The 23,885-nt window shown below is 45.7% G+C and overlaps 1 protein-coding gene across 2 annotated transcripts in view; it reads left to right on the top strand.

The window, feature by feature from the left end:
• LOC141105649 (alpha-2-macroglobulin-like protein 1) overlaps positions 1-23,885 on the top strand; it is a 583,128-nt gene that overhangs the window by 359,788 nt on the left and 199,455 nt on the right. The gene's annotated exons all lie outside the window — the stretch shown is intronic.

The raw sequence follows: 23,885 nt of genomic DNA, 5'->3' as shown, positions 1-23,885 counted from the left end.
TGAGTGTCCCAAAATCCAAATGAGACATCTGGGGGGATCTGAGAAGAAATAACAAAGAAACATACCAACGACATGCCAACATTTGTTACCGTCTACTAATCCTAACCTATATAACCAACTATACTTCACAATAACTGTGGACGAACATATATCTGAAATCTGTTTGATTTCCATCTGCCTATCTTCTTTATTACATTTTCTGTAAGTCCCCAGCGAGCTGCTTCTGTGGCTGCCCCTATACGGAAAGAATGCCCTGCATATTCTCCCGGGGAAAGCCCTCTTTTTAAACACTTCCTCAGCACTGCTGTGAACTGAAACCTGGACAAACACAAACCATCCCTATGTATAAAAAATGCTCCCTCCCCTGTCGGACGCACATCCAAGAACTGCCTCAGGGCCGTTACCGGACAAAACTGGGGTTCTAACCCCTTGAACAACTCCACTCTGACCCCTTTTCCTTCCTGGTCCGTTTTCGATCGCCGTATCCAGATCAGAACTGACTGATCTGAAAACTGCACATCACCCAGCCTCAGACCTCCCACCACCCTTTTTGATGGCGAGACCAATTCCCCAATTCTAAATGCTCCAAAAAATGCCACCACAAAGGCTGCTCGAAAGAGTACTTGCTCAAAATACTCTGAACACACCTTGTGGAGGCTTGTCAGAATCGTCCCCAGCACCTCAAATGACACTGGGTGTCTGGAGTCCTTCTTGTGAGAACCTTTTCTATAACCCCGCAAAGCCCTGCGAACCATAAATGATTTTGTGACATCCCTGCGTCCTTTTAAGTGGAATAAAAAGGCTAAAGCCGCCATCTTCTTTCCTATTCCCGACCCAGAGACCCCTTTTTCATAATTCCTACAAATGAAACACAAAACCCAAGTTTGTACGTCAGTAGAGTCCCCTGACCCTCCTACCTCCTCCATAAAGGCAAACCATTCTTGCCACACTTTTTCATAAGCCCTCCATGTTCCTGCGCTGAGGGACTGCCGGATCAATCCTGCGGTGATTCCAACACAACTCTCCACAGTTCCGACGGGCATGGCTCCCCTAACCGGTTTGCCTCCGGTGCCAGCTTGCGAAATTCTTCCCACTGGAAACGAGACAAAGCATCCGCTCACTTATTGTCCACTCCAGGGATATGCACAGCATAAATAAATGCATTTATGCGCAAACAACTGAGCACCAAGTGTCTTAATCTAATCACAGGTGGGGATGAGGCCGTGATGTTATTAATTGCCCAAACTACCCCCAAATTGACGCAATTGAACCTAACTTTTTTGTTCCGCAATTCTTCCCCCCACAGTTCTACTGCCAGAACAATGGGAAACAGTTCTAGGAGGACCAGGTTTCGCAGGAAACCTGCCTCTCTCCAAATCTCCGGCCATGGTCCTGCACTCCATCTACCCTGGTAATACGCCCCGTATCCTGCCGATCCTGCCGCATCTGTGAACAGGACCAAGTCAGCATTGCTGACCGGTCCCATTTGCCACACAGACCTCCCATTAAAACATTCCAAAAACGCATCCCACACCTTTAAATCAGCCTGCAATTCTCTGGTCAATCTTACAAAGTGATTGGGAACTCTCACCCCAGCCGTGGCCGCCGCCAACCTCCTACAGAATATACGACCCATGGGAATGATTCTGCATGCAAAATTCAATTTTCCCAATAAGGATTGCAATTCCTTCAGCCGCAGCTTACGCTTCTTACCCGCCATACTCACCTCCTTCCGTAACGCCACCAATTTTTCCTCAGGCAGTCTACATTCCATCGCCATGGAATCAATAGTGATGCCCAAAAAAACTAATTCCGATGTTGGGCCCTCCGTCTTGTCAGCTGCCAGCGGAATCCCAAATCTTTCAGCCAGGTGTTGTAACGTTCTCAATAACACTGCACAACATCTGGAGTCTAGGGGGCCTATGCACAAGAAATCATCCAAATAATGGATAATTGAATTCATCCCTGCCGATTCCCTAACCGCCCATTCAAAGAATTAGCTAAACGCCTCAAACAGTGCGCACGAAATGGAACAACCCATTGGCAAGCAACGGTCCACAAAGTACGACCCTTGCCAACAGCATCCCAACAAATGCACACTGTGCGGATGTACCGGCAATAATCGAAATGCCGATTCCACATCAGTTTTAGCCATGAGGGCGCCCTTACCATATTTTCTAACCCACGAGACAGCTGCATCGAATGATGTATAGGTAACCGCACAATCCTGCGGGTCAATACCATCGTTCACAGAGCCACCTCTTGGGTAGGACAGATGATGTATCATCCTATATTGCCCCAACTCCTTCTTCGGAACAACTCCCAATGGGGAAACTATTAACCCTGGTAACGGCGGGGAAGCGAATGGTCCAGCCATCCGGCCCAATGCAACTTCCTTAAACAGCTTAGCCGACACCACCTCCGGGTGGAGGCGTGCCGACTTCAAATTGTCTGCAACTGGCGGAACCTCCCGCAATGAACTCGGAATTCGAAAACCCTCCCTGAACCCTGTTTCTAATAACATTGCCGCCGCCCTATCTGGGTACCTATTTAGGAAAGGTAGCATCCTTTCTAGTCTCACCGGCGTCATCCCTTTTTCCAGCGATGTCTCCTGTGCGACCTTTTCCTTGCTTGAAGCAGCGCGCAAAAGGGGTGCCCCCCACTACATCCGGAGCATTCATGTTTGTAGCGACATGAAGTCCCGAACCGACAGTTGCCTTCATTGAACTGCCAGCACACCCCTTTCTTTTTTGGGGCCGGCGATCCAGAGGAGGAGGTGCCGCCGACCCCCCCTTGAAAAAACGGGCTCGCAGCCCTGGATGAGGTCATCAACTTCATCCAGAGACTTATATCTTTGTGGTCCCATCTAATCGATGGGCGAATAACCTTCCTTTGACGAAACTGTTCGTCATAACGAAGCCATGCTAAACCCCCATATACTCGATGTGCCTCGCTGATCGCTTCTAAATAACAGAATAATGCCGAGCAATTCTCGGGGGCTTTTTCCCCAATCACGGTAGCCAGAATCGCAAAAGCTTGCAACCAGTTAGCAAACGTGCGCGGAATTAATCTGTACCTTCTCTTCTCTTCCTCCTCTTTTTTACTCTCATCTGGCTTTACCCTGTCTAAATTAAACTTTTGTAACAGGAGCAAGGAGAAAATCTCCACAAACTCGTTTTTCCAAATTTTTTCTCTTACCTCTTTTTTCAAATGCGCCCCCAAAGGTCCCTCGAAGCAAACGTAGACCTCACACTTGGCCGCATCTGTCAGTCTCACCTTTTCCGCATCCTTTTCCTGCGTTGTGGTTTTTGTAGAATCTCCCACGCCGTCACCTCCCGTCTGTGTCTCAGCCACCACCAACGTCATCGCCCTTTGCGGGGGGTCCACTACAACCACGGGATCCCTAACACTTGGGGGTTGTGGTACCCAGGGGCTGATGGGGGATGAGGGTTGCGGAGCCCCGCTCTCCAGGCGGCGAAGTAACTCCCTCACTGACTCCCATAAATCCCCTTCTCCCCCCTTAAGGCACCTTGCTCATCCCCCCCCACCCTGACTCCCCCTGCTTCAGTCAACCCATAAACATTAGTAACAGAAACAGACGTTCGCTTACCAGGCTGCCTTAGGTGAGAGGACCCACCAGCCGTCGGACTCGACTCCACCACTGCCTCCTGTGGATCATCGCTCAGCTCGCCCTCCTCGCTGCTGCTGCTGCTGTCCCTCTGTATCAGTCGCTGTTCTTCTGCTGCTGTTCTTATGGCCGACTTTCGTCCTGCAGCCTGAGCGACTGGAGGGGGGGCGAATCCATCTGAGGGTTCCTTCCTCCGTTGCCCTCGTATGGGGAAATGATGTCATCACTCGGCGACCTGTCTCTCACGCAGGCATTGCGCTGGCCAACCCTCCCAGGCCCCTCACTGAACCTGGAGGCGGGGCCTCCCGACTGACGATCCCTGTGCTGACTGGCTGAACCTCTTCCCTGAGGTAAGATGGCGCCGCCACGAGGCAAGCCGCCGGCCGTTTCACAGGCCATGCCGGCGCCCGACCATCCCGTTCTCCCTCGCCGGGTTGCCACCCCGACCGGAGCATCACCAGTGGTGGCAGCCTGCTGTCTATCCCGTGGAGATGCACCAGTGGGGGCTGGCCTGGGTGTCCGCATTACGCCTCCCCCCTGTGACTATGCTGCAATCTGTCTCTCCTTGCTGCCCCCCGCCCGCTCTTTTAGGTGTCTGCTTTGCCGGCGGGGGTCCCGAGGGGGTCCGACTCGGGCTCCCCAGTCTCCTCTGAGTCCTGGGAGCGATGTCAGGACTAAGGCGCTCTGGAGGTCTAGACCTCCTAGCCCATGATGAGACAGGCCTCGCAGTGGATGGGCCCTGCTCAACCCCCTGTAGTGTGGATGCAATCTGGCTCTGCAGCCATTCTGCTCCATGGGTCTCCGCTGCTTCCCTAAGCTGTACCCATAGCTGCTCTAAACCACTCATGCTACCTACTATCTCTCAGCTGCCTCAGGGAACGTTCTTCCTGACTCTCCAACTCACGACTGCTGTATAATTCCCCCTGGCTTAAGCACTGATTAAAAACTCTCCTCCCCTTCTACACTGATCCACCAATCCCAACATATCCCTAACTTCCTTAAACCCCTCCTTATCCTACTTCTTCCTTCCCTAAGTTCCTTGCACCCTTTCATGCGTGGAATAATGGACAGGGCACATGAGGCAGAACAGAGGCAGGAAGAGGAGGACTGCCTTACCTCTCAAGGCCCCCTTTATCCAGACAGTGTTCCTGCGTGCCCGCCGATGACACAGGAAGAGGACGAGGAGGAGGAGGAGGAGGATTGTGTCAGTATGGAGGTGGAGCCTGGCACTCAGCATCAGCAGCAGTCTTTAACCACTTGCCGACCGCCTAACGCATATATACGTCAACAAAATGGCACGGGCAGGCAAAATCATGTACCTGGTACGTGATTGCCTTCCCGCGGGCGGGGGGTCCTATCGCCCCCCCCCCCGGTGCCAGCAGCAGTTGGCTTTGGTCTGGGAGCATTGAGAGGTGAGGGGGAGGCCATCCGATCGTGCCCCCCCCTCGCGATCGCTCCCAGCCAATGAGAAACATCCCCTGCCTCTGTATAGTACACAGAGGCAGAGGATGTGATGTCATCTCTCCTCGGCTTGGCAGTTTCCGTTCCGGCGCCGAGGAGAGAAGACATCTGAGTAAGTGTAAAACACAAACACACACAGTAGAACATGACAGGCATACATTACACCCCCGATACCCCCCGATCGCCCCCCGATCACCACCAATCACCCCCAATCACCCCTCCCCCCCGTCACACTGACACCAAGCAGGGTTTTTTTTTTCTGATTACTGCATGGTGTCAGTTTGTGACAGTTAGAAGTGGTAGGGCAGTTAGTATTAGCCCCCTTTAGGTCTAGGGTACCCCCGTAACCCACTAATAAAGTTTTAACCCCTTGATCACCCCCTGTCACCAGTGTCACTAAGCGATCATTTTTCTGATCGCTGTATTAGTGTCGCTGGTGACGCTAGATAGGGACGTAAATATTTAGGTTCGCCGTCATCGTTTTATAGCGACAGGGACCCCCATATACTATCTAATAAATGTTTTAACCCCTTGATTGCCCCCTAGTTAACCCTTTCACCACTGATCACCGTATAACCGTTACGGGTGACGCTGGTTAGTTCGTTTATATTTTATAGTGTCAGGGCACCTGCCGCTTATTACCGAAAAAAAGTTTAGCCCCCTGATCACCCGGCGGTGATATGCGTCGCCCCAGGCAGCGTCAGATTAGTGCCAGTACCGCTAACCCCAACGCACGCAGCATACGCCTCCCTTAGTGGTATAGTATCTGAACGCATCAATATGTGATCCGATCAGATCTATACTAGCGTCCCCAGCAGTTTAGGGTTCCCAAAAACGCAGTGTTAGCAGGATCAGCCCAGATACCTGCTAGCACCTGCGTTTTGCCCCTCCGCCCGGCCCAGCCCAGCCCACCTAAGTGCAGTATCGATCACTGTCACTTATAAAACACTAAACGCATAACTGCAGCGTTCGCAGAGTCAGGCCTGATCCCTGCGATCGCTAACAGTTTTTTTGGTAGCGTTTTGGGGAACTGGCAAGCACCAGCGGCCTAGTACACCCCGGTCGTAGTTAAACCAGCACTGCAGTAACACTTGGTGACGTGGAAAGTCCCATAAGTGCAGTTCAAGCTGGTGAGGTGGCAAGCACAAGTAGTGTCCCGCTGCCACCAAGAAGACAAACACAGGCCGTCGTGCCCATAATGCCCTTCCTGCTGCATTCGCCAATCCTAATTGGGAACCCACCGCTTCTGCAGCACCCGTACTTCCCCCATTCACATCCCCAACCAAATGCAGTCGGCTGCATGAGAGGCATTTTCTTTATGTCCTCTTGAGTACCCCTACCCAACGAACCCCCCCAAAAAAGATGTTGTGTCTGCAGCAAGCGCGGATATAGACGTGACACCTGCTATTATTGTCCCTCCTGTCCTGACAATCCTGGTCTTTGCATTGGTGAATGTTTTGAACGCTACCATACACTAGTTGAGTATTAGTGTAGGGTACAGCATTGCACAGACTAGGCACACTTTCACAGGGTCTTCCAAGATGCCATCGCATTTTGAGAGACCCGAACCTGGAACCGTTTACAGTTATAAAAGTTACAGTTACGAAAAAAAGTGTAAAAAAAAAATCACAAACAAAAATATAAAATAAAAAAAATAGTTGTCGTTTTATTGTTCTCTCTCTCTCTATTCTCTCTATTGTTCTACTCTTTTTTACTGTATTCTATTCTGCAATGTTTTATTGTTATTATGTTTTATCATGTTTGCTTTTCAGGTATGTAATTTGTTATACTTTACCGTTTACTGTGCTTTATTGTTAACCATTTTTTTGTCTTCAGGTACGCCATTCACAACTTTGAGTGGTTATACCAGAATGATGCCTGCAGGTTTAGGTATCATCTTGGTATTATTCTTTTCAGCCAGCGGTCGGCTTTCATGTAAAAGCAATACTAGCAGCTAATTAGCCTCTAGACTGCTTTTACAAGCAGTGGGAGGTAATTCCCCCCCCACCGTCTTCCGTGTTTTTCTCTGGCTCTCCTGTCTCAACAGGGAACCTGAGAAATGCAGCCAGTGATTCAGCCAGCTGACCATAGAGCTGATCAGAGACCAGAGTGGCTCCAAACATCTCTATGGCCTAAGAAACCGGAAGCTATGCGCATTTTATGACTTAGATTTCGTCGGATGTAAACAGCGCCATTGGGAAATTGGGGAAGCATTTTATCACACCAATCTTGGTGTGGTCAGATGCTTTGAGGGCAGAGGAGAAATCTAGGGTCTAATAGACCCCAATTTTTTCAAAAAAGAGTACCTGTCACTACCTATTGATATCATAGGGGATATTTACATTCCCTGAGATAACAATAAAAATGATTTTAAAAAAAATGAAAGGAACAGTTTAAAAATAAAATAAAAAAGCAAAAAAATAATAAAAAAAAAAAAAAAAAAAGCACCCCAGTCCCCCCTGCTCTCGCGCTAAGGCGAACGCAAGCGTCGGTCTGGCGTCAAATGTAAACAGCAATTGCACCATGCATGTGAGGTATCACCACGAAGGTCAGATTGAGGGCAGTAATTTTAGCAGTAGACCTCCTCTGTAAATCTAAAGTGATAACCTGTGAAGGCTTTTAAAGGCTTTTAAAAATGTATTAATTTTGTTGCCACTGCACGTTTGTGCGCAATTTTAAAGCATGTCATGTTTGGTATCCATGTACTCGGCCTAAGATCATCTTTTTTATTTCATCAAACATTTGGGCAATATAGTGTGTTTTAGTGCATTAAAATGTAAAAAAGTGTGTTTTTTCCCCCAAAAATGTGTTTGAAAAATCGCTGCGCAAATACTGTGTGAAAAAAAAAAAATGAAAACACCCACCATTTTAATCTGTAGGGCATTTGCTTCAAAAAAATATATAATATTTGGGGGTTCAAAGTAATTTTCTTGCAAAAAAAAATAATTTTTTCATGTAAACAAAAAGTGTCAGAAAGGGCTTTGTCTTCAAGTGGTTAGAAGAGTGGGTGATGTGTGACATAAGCTTCTAAATGTTGTGCTTAAAATGCCAAGACAGTTCAAAACCCCCCCCAAATGACCCCATTTTGGAAATTAGACACCCCAAGCTATTTGCTGAGAGGCATGTCGAGTCCATGGAATATTTTATATTGTGACACAAGTTGCGGGAAGTTGAGCAATTTTTTTTTTTTGCACAAAGTTGTCACTAAATGATATATTGCTCAAATAAGCCATGGGAATATGTGAAATTACACCCCAAGATACATTCTGTTGCTTCTCCTGAGTATGGGGATACCACATGTGTGGGACTTTTGGGGAGCCTAGCCGCGTATGGGGCCCCGAAAACCAAGCACCGCTTTCAGGATTTCTAAGGGCATACATTTTTTATTTCACTCCTCACTACCTATCACAGTTTTGAAGGCCATAAAATGCCAAGATGGCACAAACCCCCTGCAAATGACCCCATTTTGGAAAGTAGACACCCCAAGGAAATTGCTGAGAGGCATGTTGAGCCCATTGAATATTATTTTTTTTGTCCCAAGTGATTGAATAATGAAAAAAAAAAAAAATTACAAAAAGTTGTCACTAAATGATATATTGCTCACACAGGCCATGGGCATATGTGGAATTGCACCCCAAAATACATTCAGCTGCTTCTCCTGAGTATGGGGATACCACATGTGTGGGACTTTTTTGGAGCCTAGCCGCGTATGGGGCCCCGAAAACCAAGCACCGCTTTCAGGATTTCTAAGGGCATACATTTTTTATTTCACTCCTCACTACCTATCACAGTTTTGAAGGCCATAAAATGCCAAGATGGCACAAACCCCCTGCAAATGACCCCATTTTGGAAAGTAGACACCCCAAGCTATTTGCTGAGAGGCATGTTGAGTCCATGGAATATTTTATTTTTTGACACAAGTTGCGGGAATGTGACAATTTTTTTTTTTTTGTTTGCACAAAGTTGTCACTAAATGATATATTGCTCAAACATGCCATGGGAATATGTGAAATTACACCCCAAAATACATTCTGTTGCTTCTCCTGAGTATGGGGATACCACATGTGTGGAACTTTTTGGGAGCCTAGCCATGCACGGGACCCCGAAAACCAAGCACCGCCTTCAGGCTTTCTAAGGGCGTAAATTTTTGATTTCACGCTTCACTGCCTATCACAGTTTCGGAGGCCATGGAATGCCCAGGTGGCAAACCCCCCCAAATGACCCCATTTTGGAAAGTAGACACCCCAAACTATTTGCTGAGAGGTATAGTGAGTATTTTGCAGACCTCACTTTTTGTCACAAAGTTTTGAAAATTGAAAAAAGAAACAAAAACATTTTTTCTTGTCTTTCTTCATTTTCAAAAACAAATGAGAGCTGCAAAATACTCACCATGCCTCTCAGCAAATAGCTTGGGGTGTCTACTTTCCAAAATGGGGTCATTTGGGGGGGTTTGTGCCACCTGGGCATTCCATGGCCTCCAAAACTGTGATAGGCAGTGAAGAGTGAAATCAAAAATTTACACCCTTAGAAATCCTGAAGGCGGTGATTGGTTTTCGGGGCCCCGTACGCGGCTAGGCTCCTAAAAAGTCTCACACATGTGGTATCCCCATACTCAGGAGAAACAGCTAAATGTATTTTGAGGTGCAATTCCACATATGCCCATGGCCTGTGTGAGCAATATATCATTTAGTGACAACTTTGTGCAAAAAAAAAAAATTTGTCACATTCCCGCAACTTGTGTCAAAAAATAAAATATTCCATGGACTCAACATGCCTCTCAGCAAATAGCTTGGGGTGTCTACTTTCCAAAATGGGGTCATTTGCAGGGGGTTTGTGCCATCTTGGCATTTTATGGCCTTCAAAACTGTGATAGGTAGTGAGGAGTGAAATAAAAAATGTATGCTCTTAGAAATCCTGAAGGCGGTGCTTGGTTTTCGGGGCCCCGTACGCGGCTAGGCTCCCAAAAAGTCCCACACATGTGGTATCCCCGTACTCAGGAGAAGCAGCTGAATGTATTTTGGGGTGCAATTCCACATATGCCCATGGCCTGTGTGAGCAATATATCATTTAGTGACAACTTTTTGTAAATTTTTTTTTTGTCATTATTCAATCACTTAGGACAAAAAATAAATATTCAATGGGCTCAACATGCCTCTCAGCAATTTCCATTGGGTGTCTACTTTCCAAAATGAGGTAATTTGGGGGGGGTTTGTACTGCCCTGCCATTTTAGCACCTCAAGAAATGACATAGGCAGTCATAAACTAAAAGCTGTGTAAATTCCAGGAAATGTACCCTAGTTTGTAGACGCTATAACTTTTGCGCAAACCAATAAATATACGCTTATTGACATTTTTTTTACCAAAGACATGTGGCCGAATACATTTTGGCCTAAATGTATGACTAAAATTAAGTTTATTGGATTTTTTTATAACAAAAAGTAGAAAATATCATTTTTTAAAAAATTTTCGTTCTTTTTCTGTTTATAGCGCAAAAAATAAAAACGGCAGAGGTGATCAAATACCATCAAAAGAAAGCTCTATTTGTGGGAAGAAAAGGACGCAAATTTCGTTTGGGTACAGCATTGCATGACCGCGCAATTAGCAGTTAAAGCGACACAGTGCCAAATTGTAAAAAGTGCTCTGGTCAGGAAGGGGGTAAATCCTTCCGGGGCTGAAGTAGTTAAGGGATCAGTCCCAAGAAACACATGGACTTGTACGTGGCTGGGAGGAGGTGGCTGCGGACCATGTCATCCTTAGTGACCCAGAGGACTCCGGACCGAATGCCTCAGCAAACCTACGCTGCATGGCCTCCCTGATCCTGCAAAGCCTGCGTAAGGATCCTCGTATTCGTGGTATCAAGGAGAAGGACCAATACTGGCTGGCAACCCTCCTTGATCCATGTTACAAGGGTAAGGTTGCGGACCTTATCTTGCCATCGCATAGGGAGCAGAGGATGAAACATCTTCGGGAGGCCTTGCAGAAAGGTCTGTGCAAGGCGTTCCCAGAGACTGGGAGGTTACAAACTCCTGTTTCTGGACAACGTGTTGCTGAGGCTTCGGTCGGTCAAAGAAGGAGCGACTGACCGATGCGTTCAGACAATTTTTTGGTCCGCAGCCCCAAGGTATGATCGGTTCCAGCAACCATCGCCAGCGTCTGTTTTACATGGTGCAGGAATACCTAGGGGCAAGATCAGACTTGGACACCTTTCCCACCGAAAATCCTCTGGGTTACTGTGACCGACGGAAATGCACACAGACTTTCCTGGCCTGCCTCAGGACATCCTGTAAGCCCGGGTACCTGCCCAAGAACCGCTGCACCACCAAGTTAAGGACGTGAGCCAAACAGGGCACATGGGTCATTTGTCCCTGTCGGAGGGCAGAGAGGAGGTTGGTGCCATTGTCGCAAACCACCATTCCTGCGTTGGAGTTGCGTCAACCACCTCTGAACCTGCCCCTGCAGAGCTGACAGAACCTCTGCCCCAGTGTGGCTCCTGTCCCCCAAGCACACCATCTCAAGCACTGCATGGCATCTTTTGGCCTGCGTACTTGCGTAGCCCCTTGAACGCCTACGGAGCACCGCTGGTTCCGAGGACAAAGCACAGGAAGAGGCCATGGAGGAAGAAGAAGAGGAGGGGGTGGAGGAGAGAGGTGTGTCACAATAATTAGAATTTTGGAGGCGTGGTGGCGGAACAACCTCCAACACTACTGCACCTTGTCCTGCATCCTTCCCAGCTGCCAGCAGAGTCACCCAATGCGCTGTGAAACTTAAGTAACGTCCCTGTCCATGCCTGCTGGACCATGAGTCAGCGGTAATATGCACCTTACCGCTGACTGCCCTGTCCAGCGAGGCATGGACATTGCCTTCCACATGCCGGTAGAGAGCCGGAATCGCCATCCGTGAGAAAAAGTGGCGTTTAGGTACCTGCCACCGAGGAACCGCACATTCCACAAACTCACGGAAGGGGGCAGAGTCTACCAACTGAAAAGGCAGCAGTTGAAGTGCTAGCAATTTTGCCAAGCTAGCATTCAACCGCTGGGCATGTGGATGGCTGGGAGCAAACTTCTTTCGGCGGTGCAGCAGCTGGGGCAGGGAAATTTGCCTGGTACAATCTGACGTCGGTGTACCAAAAGCAGATTGCCCACAAGTACTTGGCTGTGACACACCTAATTCTACACCTTCATTCCTCTCAGTGCAGGTCTCAGAGAGGACTGAAGGTATAGTGGGGTTGGAGATCTCAGCTGATGAGGAGCAAGGAGAGGTCCTCTTTGTTCTTTGGTGTGGATCTTTTAGATACGCTTGCCAACGAACTGCATGGCAGGTCAACATATGTCTGGTCAAGCATGTGGTACCCAAGCGGGAGATGTTTTGGCCACGCGAGATACACTTGAGACATATGTTGCAAATAGCAGCGGTGCGATCTGATGCACTCGTCTCAAAAAAGGCCCACACCAAAGAACTTTTTGAATAACACGCAGAGACTGCAGCGCCCTGCACATGTGGAGCTTTGGGGTGTGATGCAGTCAATGTGCTGCCCTTAGGCTGGCCCCTGGAGGGCATCCTGCCTCGTTGGTGATGTGCCGCCTCCTCCTCCTCCTCTCTCCTATCAGGCACCCACGTTGAGTCAGTGACCTCATCATCCCCTCCCTCCTCATCACTGGAGCAAACCTGGCAGTATGCTGCAGCAGGGGGAGCATGACTGCCAGATTGCTGTCCTTCTTGGGCACCCCCTCTGTCTGTGCTCATGTTACTGCCTTCATCGAGCTCAGTATCATCATCAGAGCCTTCCAAACGCTGGGCATCCTCCTGGAGCATGTACCCAACACTGTAGTCAAACAGTTCGAGGGACTCCTCAGGAGGACATGGTGGGGCTAGGGAAGGAGTCACTGATGAAATTGAACCGAGGTAAGAGGCCGCTGCTTTGCCAGACAAAGTACCCTGGGCATGGGTGAGAGAGGATGAGGACGGCTTGGTCATCCACTCGACCAAGTCTTCCGCATGTTGCGGCTCAACAAGGCCAGCTGCCGAAAAAAAGCCCAAGCGTGTCCCACGGCCACGTGCTGATTAGGATGCACCGTCTCCACGACCAGCACTAGACACAGAGCCTGCTTGCCCTCTCTTATTGGCTTGTGACTGTCTGCCTCTCCTTCTTGGCCTTCCAGACATACTAATGGCCTGTAGCTGCACTAAGCTGGGATATATATATATATATATATATATATATATATATATATATATATATACACACACTGATACTGCAGCTAGCAAAATCAACTGCCTGCCTGTAGTATGAGAACACCACTAACCTTCAACAGGTAGCTTTAGCTGAACACTTGTAAGTTTAGCTGAACACTGTGAGCAGGACGCACCCCACTAACTTGTAGGTTTAGCTGAACACTGTGAGCAGGACGCACCCCACTAACTTGTAGGTTTAGCTGAACACTGTGAGCAGGACGCACCCCACTAACTTGTAGGTTTAGCTGAACACTGTGAGCAGGACGCACTGCACTAACTGTAAATAGTCTAGCTGCCTGACTGTGGTACTAATAGGATCAAAAGAACACCAGTAATTTTCTTCAGGTAGCTGTATATACTGTAACAAGACAAGCCTGCCTGTCAGTAAGAAGATAACAGGAATGGTTCTAGCTGAACACTGTGAGCAGGACGCACTGCACTAACTTGTAGGTTTAGCTGAACACTGTGAGGTGGATGCACCACACTAACTTGTAGGTTTAGCTGAGCACTGTGAGCAGGACGCACTGCACTAACTGTAAATAGTCTAGCTGCCTGACTGTGGTACTAATAGGATCAAAAGAACACCAGTAATTTTCTTCAGGTAGCTGTATATACTGTAACAAGACAAGCCTGCCTGTCAGTAAGAAGATAACAGGAACGGTTCTAGCTGAACACTGTGAGCAGGACGCACTGCACTAACTTGTAGGTTTAGCTGAACACTGTGAGGTGGACGCACCACACTAACTTGTAGGTTTAGCTGAACACTGTGAGCAGGACGCACCCCACTAACTTGTAAGTTTAGCTGAACACTGTGAGCAGGACGCACTGCACTAACTGTAAATAGTCTAGCTGCCTGACTGTGGTACTAATAGGATCAAAGGAACACCAGTAATTTTCTTCAGGTAGCTGTAAATACTGTAACAACACAAGCCTGCCTGTCAGTAGGAAGATAACAAGAACGGATCTAGCTAAACTGAATACAGTGTATAATATATATACATATATATGCAACACCTGGGATGCATATATATATATATATATATATATATATATATATATATATATATATATATATATATATATATATATATATATACACACTGTAAGTGCAGCTAACTGATTGACTGTTCTGCCTAATCTATCTAACTCAAATCAAATGTCACTGTCTGTCTCTCTTTCTCTCTCAATGAACGCCGGAACACACACTACACAGGGCCGCCGTGCAGGCGGCCTTATATAGTGTGGGGCGTGTACTAAATCCCCTGAGCCATAATTGGCCAAAGCCTCCTTGGCTTTGGCCAATTACGGCTCTCTGTTCAGGCGGCGCTGCGATTGGCCAAGCATGCGGGTCATAGTGCATGCTTGGCCAATCATCAGCCAGCAATGCACTGCGATGCCGCAGTGAATTATGGGCCGTGACGCGCCACACAAATTTGGCGCGAACGGCCCATATCGTTCGCAATTCAACGAACGATCGAACAGCCGATGTTCGAGTCGAACATGGGTTCGACTCGAACACGAAGCTCATCCCTACTGCTGACCTTGAAAAAGTATCACATCGTTATTTAGAGAGCTACGTCACGTTTCTATTGGTGCTACTGAAGGGGCACCCTAAGGTGATGGGCCGCAAAGGGTAATCACTTCCTATATTTTGGGGAAAAAAAAAAAAAGTTGTTTAAAAAGTGGTGCTTGATTTACAGTTATGCATATCACAGAGTGCTGGACCAACTAACGGTCAATGTTTGGTTTTACCTGGTGCCGGCGTCCATGTTTAGCATGAGCTCCCAGACTGCTAACAAGCATCTGAATGTGTGGGGTTTAAATATTCCTCCCCATGGCGCCAAAATGCTGCGTATGTCATCACACTGCACCGGCGCCAAGCAAACGCAAAGGGGAAGTTCCTGGTCCAAGGACTGATTACCCGGAACCGAAAACGACAGACCGGAAGTAAAACTACTTCCGGTATACCCAAAACAGCACTGGGACTTCCATTGGAGACAGTGCTGAGCCAAGAGAGTGAAACACTTGGACAATTGGTATAATGGCTGTAGGATACGGTTGTACCGGGATGCCAAGGGCTATGAGGAGACCTCAAGGCGGGCGTATGCCGGGTTGGCACCCCCCCAAGAAAAGAAAAGCCCGAGGGGGATGTGTGTCCAACCTAGTACACACTCTTGGGCATCCATACGGGGATCAAATGACACTGGACTGGAGGGGGTAAAAACGAGGGAAAATGGAGCCTGGGGAGGGGTAAAAAAAAAAAACAGGTTTGGGTGTGGTCATGATTGCACATTACAATAATTTATTTACAAAATTGTACCACTAATCTGCATCCACTTATGGAAAATTGTATCAATATGCACATCATTATAATTGACTCCGTATGTGTTAGTATCCCTTTTCCGAAAGATGTATTATTTCTAATAGAGACAACTCTGGCCTAAACAACCAATCCGGAAATAGTCACGATAGAAATAATAAACGTCTGGTAATCCCATAGTATTCAAACGCAGTGAATATTAACAAAACAGAGGAAAAAGAAGGGCACTCAATGGGGTACATTCTCCCAAGAAGACACAAGTGACCAGATCAGTGGGGGGTGATGTTTATAGAAAAGGTTTATAGCTAATCCCCTCATTGAGGCCAGGGGACCGAGTAGCTTGTAAATAATAGATCCATCTCATCTCCAATTGGAGAAGTTTATTGTTTATATCACTGCCTCGTTCATGTTCTGGGATGTGTTTGAGACTGAAAAAACCGATGACTTTTAAATCGAAATTGTGGTATAGCCCCACATGATGGCTAATGGGTGTTTCCATCCTATGTTTGGAGATAAGGGACACATGGTCCCTAATTCTACAAAAAAGTGGGCGCTTTGTTTTTCCCACGTAAAATGCCCCGCAACGACATTTCATTAAGTATACGGAACCAACAGATTGGCAGTTTGTTCTATATTTTGGGGTCCAGATGTTGTTATTGGGAAGAATGACATTATTCCCTTCTAAAATAAAGGGACAATAGTTGCACCTGCCACAAGGGTAGGTGCCTGGTGATTTAGACTTGAGCATGGTCTGGTTGCGATAGTGGCTACTCACTAGAGTATCTCTTAAAGAGCGAGAGCATTTAAAAGGTGATCTCTGGATAGGGTTTAACGAACTTAGAGATTTTTTGATCGGCTGCCAATAGATACCAGAACTTTTTATAGATATGTCGCACCTTTGCATGTTGTCTATTATATTTGGTAATCACTCTTGTTGATGTTGATACTTTATCGCGTCTGGGCTTATACAGTAAAAGTTGTCTGTTCTGATTTTTTACCCTGTTAAAGGCTTTTTTCAGACATGTTTTACTGTATCCCCTGGCTAGGAGGCGATCACGTAGCAAATTTGCCTCCTTTTGGAAGTCTGTATCCAATGTGCAATTGTGTTTCAGTCGCAAAAATTGGCTGAAAGGAATGCTTTTGATTAATTTTTTTTCAGGTATGGTATGCTACTGGTATGCAGTAAGCTGTTGCCTGCTGACGGTTTACGATATAATGTGGAACAGAGCATTCCTGTTTCGTTTATAAAGATCTCTATGTCTAGGAAGGTAATTTTTGACTGGTCGAACGTATAAGTAAACTTAAGATTGTATGTGTTTACCTGTAGACCAACCAGAAACTCTAGTAGTTGTTCTTTTGATCCTGCCCACACCATAAAAACATAATCTATGTATTGATCCATGATACAATCTTACCAATAAACTCTGTTTTGGATTCATCAAAAAAAAGATCTCATTCCCACCCCCCCAGGTACAGGTTTGCATAGGAGGGGGCACATTTCGCCCCAATTGCCACGCCCTGTACCTGGAGGTAGTGGGAACCATTAAACACAAAAATATTGTGTGCAAGTATGAAATTGAGAATTTCAATCACAAATTCGTTGTACTTCCACGAGTCAAGATCTCGTTCATTCAAAAATTCTCAAACAACCTCCACACCTCTGGTATGAGGTATGGAGTTGTACAAGGCCTCTATATGGATTGCAACTAGCCAACATCCTTGGGGCAGTTGTAATCTATCCAATGTTTTCAATAGCTCAATGGTATCCTTGACAAAGGAAAAAAGTCCCTTTACATGGGGGTATAGATACTCGTCCACTAGTTGGCTGGCCTTTTCTGTCAGGGATCTGCACCCCAAAATGATTGGTCGGCCTGGGGGATTCTGTAAGTTTTTGTGCACTTTGGGCAATGCGTAGAATGTTGGAGTCACCGGATTGGTAGAGTCCAAGAATTTTAGTGTGTTAGAGTCAATGACCCCCTATAGTGCGCCTTGGCCAGAATGTCCTTATAAAGTTTCATGTAGTAATTAACGTGAGATTTCAGTACTGGTCTGTACCAGTCGGTATTACTTATGATATCGAAACACATTTGCTCATATTGTTTTGTATCCATTAGAACGAGGTTGCCACCTTTATCAGATGGTTTTATTACGATGTTTTTATTAGACCTCAAGTTCTGTATTGCCTTTTTTAGATGTTTGGATAAATTGCCAGAAGGGTCAGTTAGCCAGTTAGTAGATTTGATCTCTTTAGTGACCTGGATCACAAAGGCCCACAGGTTGGAGTTTCCATGTAAGACAGGGAAAGACTTGGATTTGGGTTTATATGTCTTTGGTGTCTCAAAAGTTATTCCAACAGAGGATATGGAAGAAGGGTTGTAGGAATAAAGGGGGTTGTTAGATAAACCAACCCCCCGATTTGCAGGTTGGGAGGTCTCCGATCCAGGTGGGTTGAATATCCAACCCGCCTCCTCGGGATTGCTCTCCTCCCACAAATCCATCAAATCCTGAAGAGCTCGTAAGTCCTCAAAGGTAACACCTTCTAAATTGGCATTGTGTAAATTCGTTATCTCAACGTCATTAGGATTCTTGTCATATAAAACTTTGTACATAAGGCGTCTGGCAAAAAGGTGCAGATCCTTGATCAGTTCAAATTTGTTTGCCTCCTCATCCGGACAGAACGTGAGACCTAGCTCTAATAAAGTCGTCTCATCCTCTGTTAGGGGGTATGAGGACAAATTAATAATATCAAATTTGTCCTGGTTCCCATCAGAGATGGGACCGGGACCCTCTACTTTAATGGTTGACTCATTGTTCGTACAGGGGTAGGTGTAGGTAAGGAATTGCGCCTAGAGTCCAAAGTATTGGAACTAAATATGGGTGCCATTCGAGAATCTGTGGAAAAGGCAGTTGTAGCTGGGTGTTGTTCCAACATTTGTTGGGACATGGGCCCCGCCGGAGTTGAGACCGGACTTAAATTTACTGTTGGAGTGGTTAACGTCACAAGTGAATGGTTTTGTATATTGCCATTTCTTGAGGTAGAGCGTTCTTGTGAGCTTGTTTCACTGTCTTTTTTTCTCTTTCTAGAAGCTCCGCTAGAATCGCTATGGTGTGTAGCTATTGGGACATAGGGGACTGAGGACATGGATGAACTGTTGGATTCAATCAGATCCACATTATGGGTCTGGGGAGCCCGATTGTATGTGGTCCTCCGACGGGAATGATGGCCCTGTTGGTGTCATTTATATGCTTGATCCTGATCGTACGCTTTTTTATCTCTCATAAATTTGTTTTCTTTGGTTTTGATTAAATTCGTGGCATATTTCGTTAAATGCTCTTTCAAAATCTTGTCTTTGCCAAGAAAACAAATTATGAGAGGATAAGTGGCCATGATCCTCCTGCCATTTCAGAATTTCTTTGTCTAATTCGCCGATGTCCGTTTTATATTGGTCACTAAGTATTTGCATCATTTGTAAGGAACAAGCCTACAAGTTTGCTTCCCATGCTTTTTTTTCATTTGGTTCAACCTTTTTTATATTTGGGAAAATTTGGATACACAGACCCCATGGTATGGTCTGGTTTGTCACATATTTTCCAAAATATTCCTTATGCCAAAATAAACGAGTTTTCCTTTCAACCAGACGCTGTAACCCCAAGAAATAGGTATCTACCTCAGCTTCAGTGACATCATCTTTAGATCGAACCTGTTGTACCTCTGAGACAAACCCCTCCCATGCCTGACCACAGTAATCCGTCATTTTATAGACCACTCACTCACGGGAATCTCCCAGATGTGAAATCGGAGAATAGGGTTCAGACGAATATTAGCCACAGCTAAGCCAGACTGCTGTCTATAACTACAGTTTGCCACTTTAGATAAATCGAAAAAGAGAAAAAAATAAGAAATTATACTGATAAGATGAAATCACAATGAAGAGACATATAGAAAGAATGCAAGAATGCTATAAATATCATCTGCATATATTCTCAAAGGAGAAAAAAAAATCTAAAGTTTTGACCAGAAAAAATAAACTTAATTACTGATCTCTTATGCCCAAGAATGGGTTTTTCATGGGTGTATTGTCCACCCGGTGTTGTAACAAGCTAAGTGGGTAGAGATCAGTATTTCCAAACATTTTTTATATATGTACCATCATCCTTAAAGTAGTAAACCAAAAAATGTGTGAGAAATGGGATTTTAAAGGTACCCCTGATATAGGAAAGAACATTAACAACTAAAAATATACCAAATATTTATTAATGCAGTTTTACAAAAAAATGCGATAAAAATGTGAGAACAGTTTTACATTCACAGTCAAAGGTATACATCCTCAACCTAATATTGACAATGAAGAAACTGTGGTCACAAAAGGTTCAGAACATAACCACATCCACAAAATTTCAACATGTTTCGCCAGGAAGGCTTCATCAGGAAAATGAACGAGGCTTTTCAATTATTCAACAACAATATTCACGATAAAAACAACCTTGGATGTTCAAAAAAGAAAAAGAGGAAGTAAATACATAGAGAAAATACATGAAACATTCACATTTATACAACTTGAAAGCTCTTTAGCTTGTGCAACCATAACTCCACCAAAGCCCCCCTCCAAAAAACAAAAACACAAACAAAACACAGTCCTCGTGAATATTGTTGTTGAATAATTGAAAAGCCTCGTCCATTTTCCTGATGAAGCCTTCCTGGCGAAACATGTTGAAATTTTGTGGACGTGGTTATGTTCTGAACCTTTTGTGACCACAGTTTCTTCATTGTCAATATTAGGTTGAGGATGTATACCTTTGACTGTGAATGTAAAACTGTTCTTACATTTTATCGCATTTTTTTGTAAAACTGCATTAATAAATATTTGGTATATTTTTAGTTGATAGTGTTCTTTCCTATATCAGGGGTACCTTTAAAATCCCATTTCTCACACATTTTTTGGTTTACTGTATGGTAGATGTGATTAGATAGCTTAGGAACTGTGTCAGAGCAGAAATGTGTTTCTTGAAGGAAAATTAAATGAGCTTTATGTTTGGTAAGGGAGGTCAGGATTTGAGATCTCTTTTCTGGGAGATTAAGGCCCTTCACGTTCAGCGACACACACGTCAATGTTAGGGGTGGAGTGGGAGCCACGTTCTTTCTCATGGTTATGGTTCTTTCCTATATCAGGGGTACCTTTAAAATCCCATTTCTCACACATTTTTTGGTTTACTACTTTAGGGATGATGGTACATATATAAAAAATGTTTGGAAATACTGATCTCTACCCACTTAGCTTCTACCATACAGTAATTCATGCCACTAATCCAGAAGCTAAAACAAAGGGCGTCTCTATATTAATCTCTAGACATGCCAACTTCCACCAGACTGACTCGCTTGTCGACCCAGAAGGCAGGTTTGTTTTTATCAAAAGGTACATACGCCTCTAAACCAATAACACTCGCCAACATACACTGCCCCAATGAACGCCAGGTTTCCTTTTTCAGGAAAACATGCGACCTTCTCTCATCTTTCCAATCAGGCCTGGTTCTACTAGGAGGAGATTTGAACCCGGTTCTGGACTCTTCTTTGGGAACCTCTTCCTTGCCATACCGAGCCCTACAGCAAAATTACAACTACAAAACTTAACACTTCACGACGCCTGGCACACTATATTCCCCTCTGAGAGGGACTATACTTTTTACTCGGCACCTCACGGTAAATATTTGAGAATAGATTTCTTTCTCTCCCAGTCAGATTTACCCCTCCTCCAACAAACAACTATAGAACCAATGTTCCTTTCCGACCATCACCCCATCACGATCACCCTTTCCTACCCAAAGTCCTGCGCTAGAACCAAAACATGGACACTGAACCCCTCTCTACTCAATGACCCAATGACACTAGACTATTTGAAAACCCGCCTAAACTTTTACTTTAAGGAAATTACCACTCCAGGTATCTCTGCTGTATCCCTGTGGGAAGCGCACAAGTGTGTAATTTGCGGTAAACTTATTACACTAGCGGGGAAAGCCAAAAGGATACACCAAGAAACCATTACCTCTCTGGTCAGGAAAATCAAAAATGTAGAAACATCCCACAAACAGTCACACGTTCAGTCCACCTTATAAGAATGATTACATTCCTGTTCTCTCCTCCTGGAGGAATTAGGCAAACAAACTAGAAGACGCTATATCCTCGGTCATAGGGTCTCATACGAGCATGGGAATAAAAGCGGATGCCTTTTGGTCCATACAATCCAAGCTTCCAAATCCTCATCCGCAATTCACCACTTGCGAAATGCTCACGGAACACTCTTGTCCAGGAACCATAGTATAGCAAAGGAATTTCAAAGCTTTTACTCTAAATTATATAACTTACACCAGAATCATCCTGGATTATCTCCGTTAGCCACACGTGCCGAATGCATTAAAGAATTCCTCTTACAATACTCTCCGAATCCAATATCCCCCCAGAAAGCCCAGGACACGGAAACCCCCCTTACTATAGGAGAACTGGAGCTGGCAATTAAACAGATGAAAACTGGTAAGAGTCCAGGCCCAGACGGCTTCACTCTCCAGTATTACAAGTCATTCCTAGACTTTCTTGCCCCTAGACTTTTCTCCACCTTCAATACATTTGCAGACCCCCAGGTGCTGCCAGAAGGAATGCTTATGGCACACATAGCCGTAATCCCAAAGGAAGGTAAAGATCCCACCCAATTTTTAAGCTACAGGCCCATATCTCTTCTGAACGTGGATATCAAAAGCTATGCAAAATCTTGGCCAACAGACTGCTCCCTCTGATTCCCAAACTAATTTCCTTAGATCAGGTAGGTTTTGTCCCTGGTAGGGAGGCCAGGGACAACACTATCCGTACCCTAAATCTCTACCACTGGCTCACATCCTCTAACTCACAAGGGTTTTTCCTCTCTCTTGATGCTGAGAAGGCATTTGACAGAGTGGCCTGGGATTATATGCGGAAAGTGCTAGTGGCAGTAGGCCTGGCAAACCGCATGCTCTCACATGTGCTGGCCCTATATTCAAACCCCTCCGCTAAAGTAAGGGTTAAAGCCCACCTATCAGGTGCCGTCTCCATCAGTAATGGTACATGCCAGGGATGTCCTTTGTCCCCCCTAATTTACATTTTGACTCTGGAGCCCCTTCTCAACAGATCTAGAACGGTCGGTGGGAGAGAATTCAAGGTTGCGGCCTATGCGGACGATACCCTATTGTCCCGGAAATCGCCCCGCATCTCATTGCCCAATTTACTGAAAGATCTTGAGCTCTTTGGCAGTCTATCCAACCTCATTATCAATTATTCAAAATCACATGCCCTGTAACGCTTCCTACTGTTGGGATGTCTTTCCATTCCGATGGGAGAAGGAGGAGATCACATACTTGGGAATAAGAATTACCACCCGGCTGTCGGACCTCTATATGTCTAACTTCCACACAGCCCTCACCAAAATTCAAACCCATTTTAAGGAGTGAATGGGCTTGAATGTTTCCTGGTTTGGCCGTTCTGCCCTGATAAAAATGATCATTCTGCCAAGAATACTTTATCTTATGCAAACTATCCCCATCCATCTCACCCTGGCTTTTTTCTCAGCCTACCGCAAAGCTTGTTCTGCCTTTATCTGGAAAAACTCTCCACCTCACATAAAATATTCTCGCCTTACGCTGCAGAAAAAGGATGGGGGCATCTGCCTTCCAGATCTATACAGATACTACCTGGAGTGTCATCTCACTAGGATAGTGGACGTACACACCACTAGAAAGACCTGGGTGGCCCTGGAAAAATCTCTTCTCCTGGGTCCTTTACATCTACTTCCCTGGTTATCTCACAAACATTGGCCCCAGGCGACTTTCACACATCTTCTCATCCACCTCTGCCTTCTGGTCTTTAGTGGCGTGACAAAGTCCGGGTTATCTGCCTCGATGCCAGGCCCTTTAACTTCCCTAAGAGAGAACCCAGCTTTCCCCACCGGGTGATTCTCGTTCCTTTTTGCTCCACGAATGGCCACACAATGACATCCTAGCTCTCCATTTTTTCTCGACGGGAGCCCCTCTCCCCTTCGAGAGCCTGGTAAACATCTCCAAAACGGCCTCATTCTCCTATTGGTTGTATAGACAAATTCATCATTTTCTCTCGACCCATTCACACTGGTCCTGTTGGACCAGACGACTCACTCCCTTCGAATCCCTTTGCCACCACAAAATATCGCAAAGGCACCTAATATCTACCCTTTACGCTCTCCTTTC

The sequence above is a fragment of the Aquarana catesbeiana genome, linkage group LG08 (assembly GCF_042186555.1).
Source record: "Aquarana catesbeiana isolate 2022-GZ linkage group LG08, ASM4218655v1, whole genome shotgun sequence".
Classification (NCBI taxonomy): domain Eukaryota; kingdom Metazoa; phylum Chordata; class Amphibia; order Anura; family Ranidae; genus Aquarana; species Aquarana catesbeiana.
This window is presented reverse-complemented; position numbering and strand designations above follow the sequence as displayed.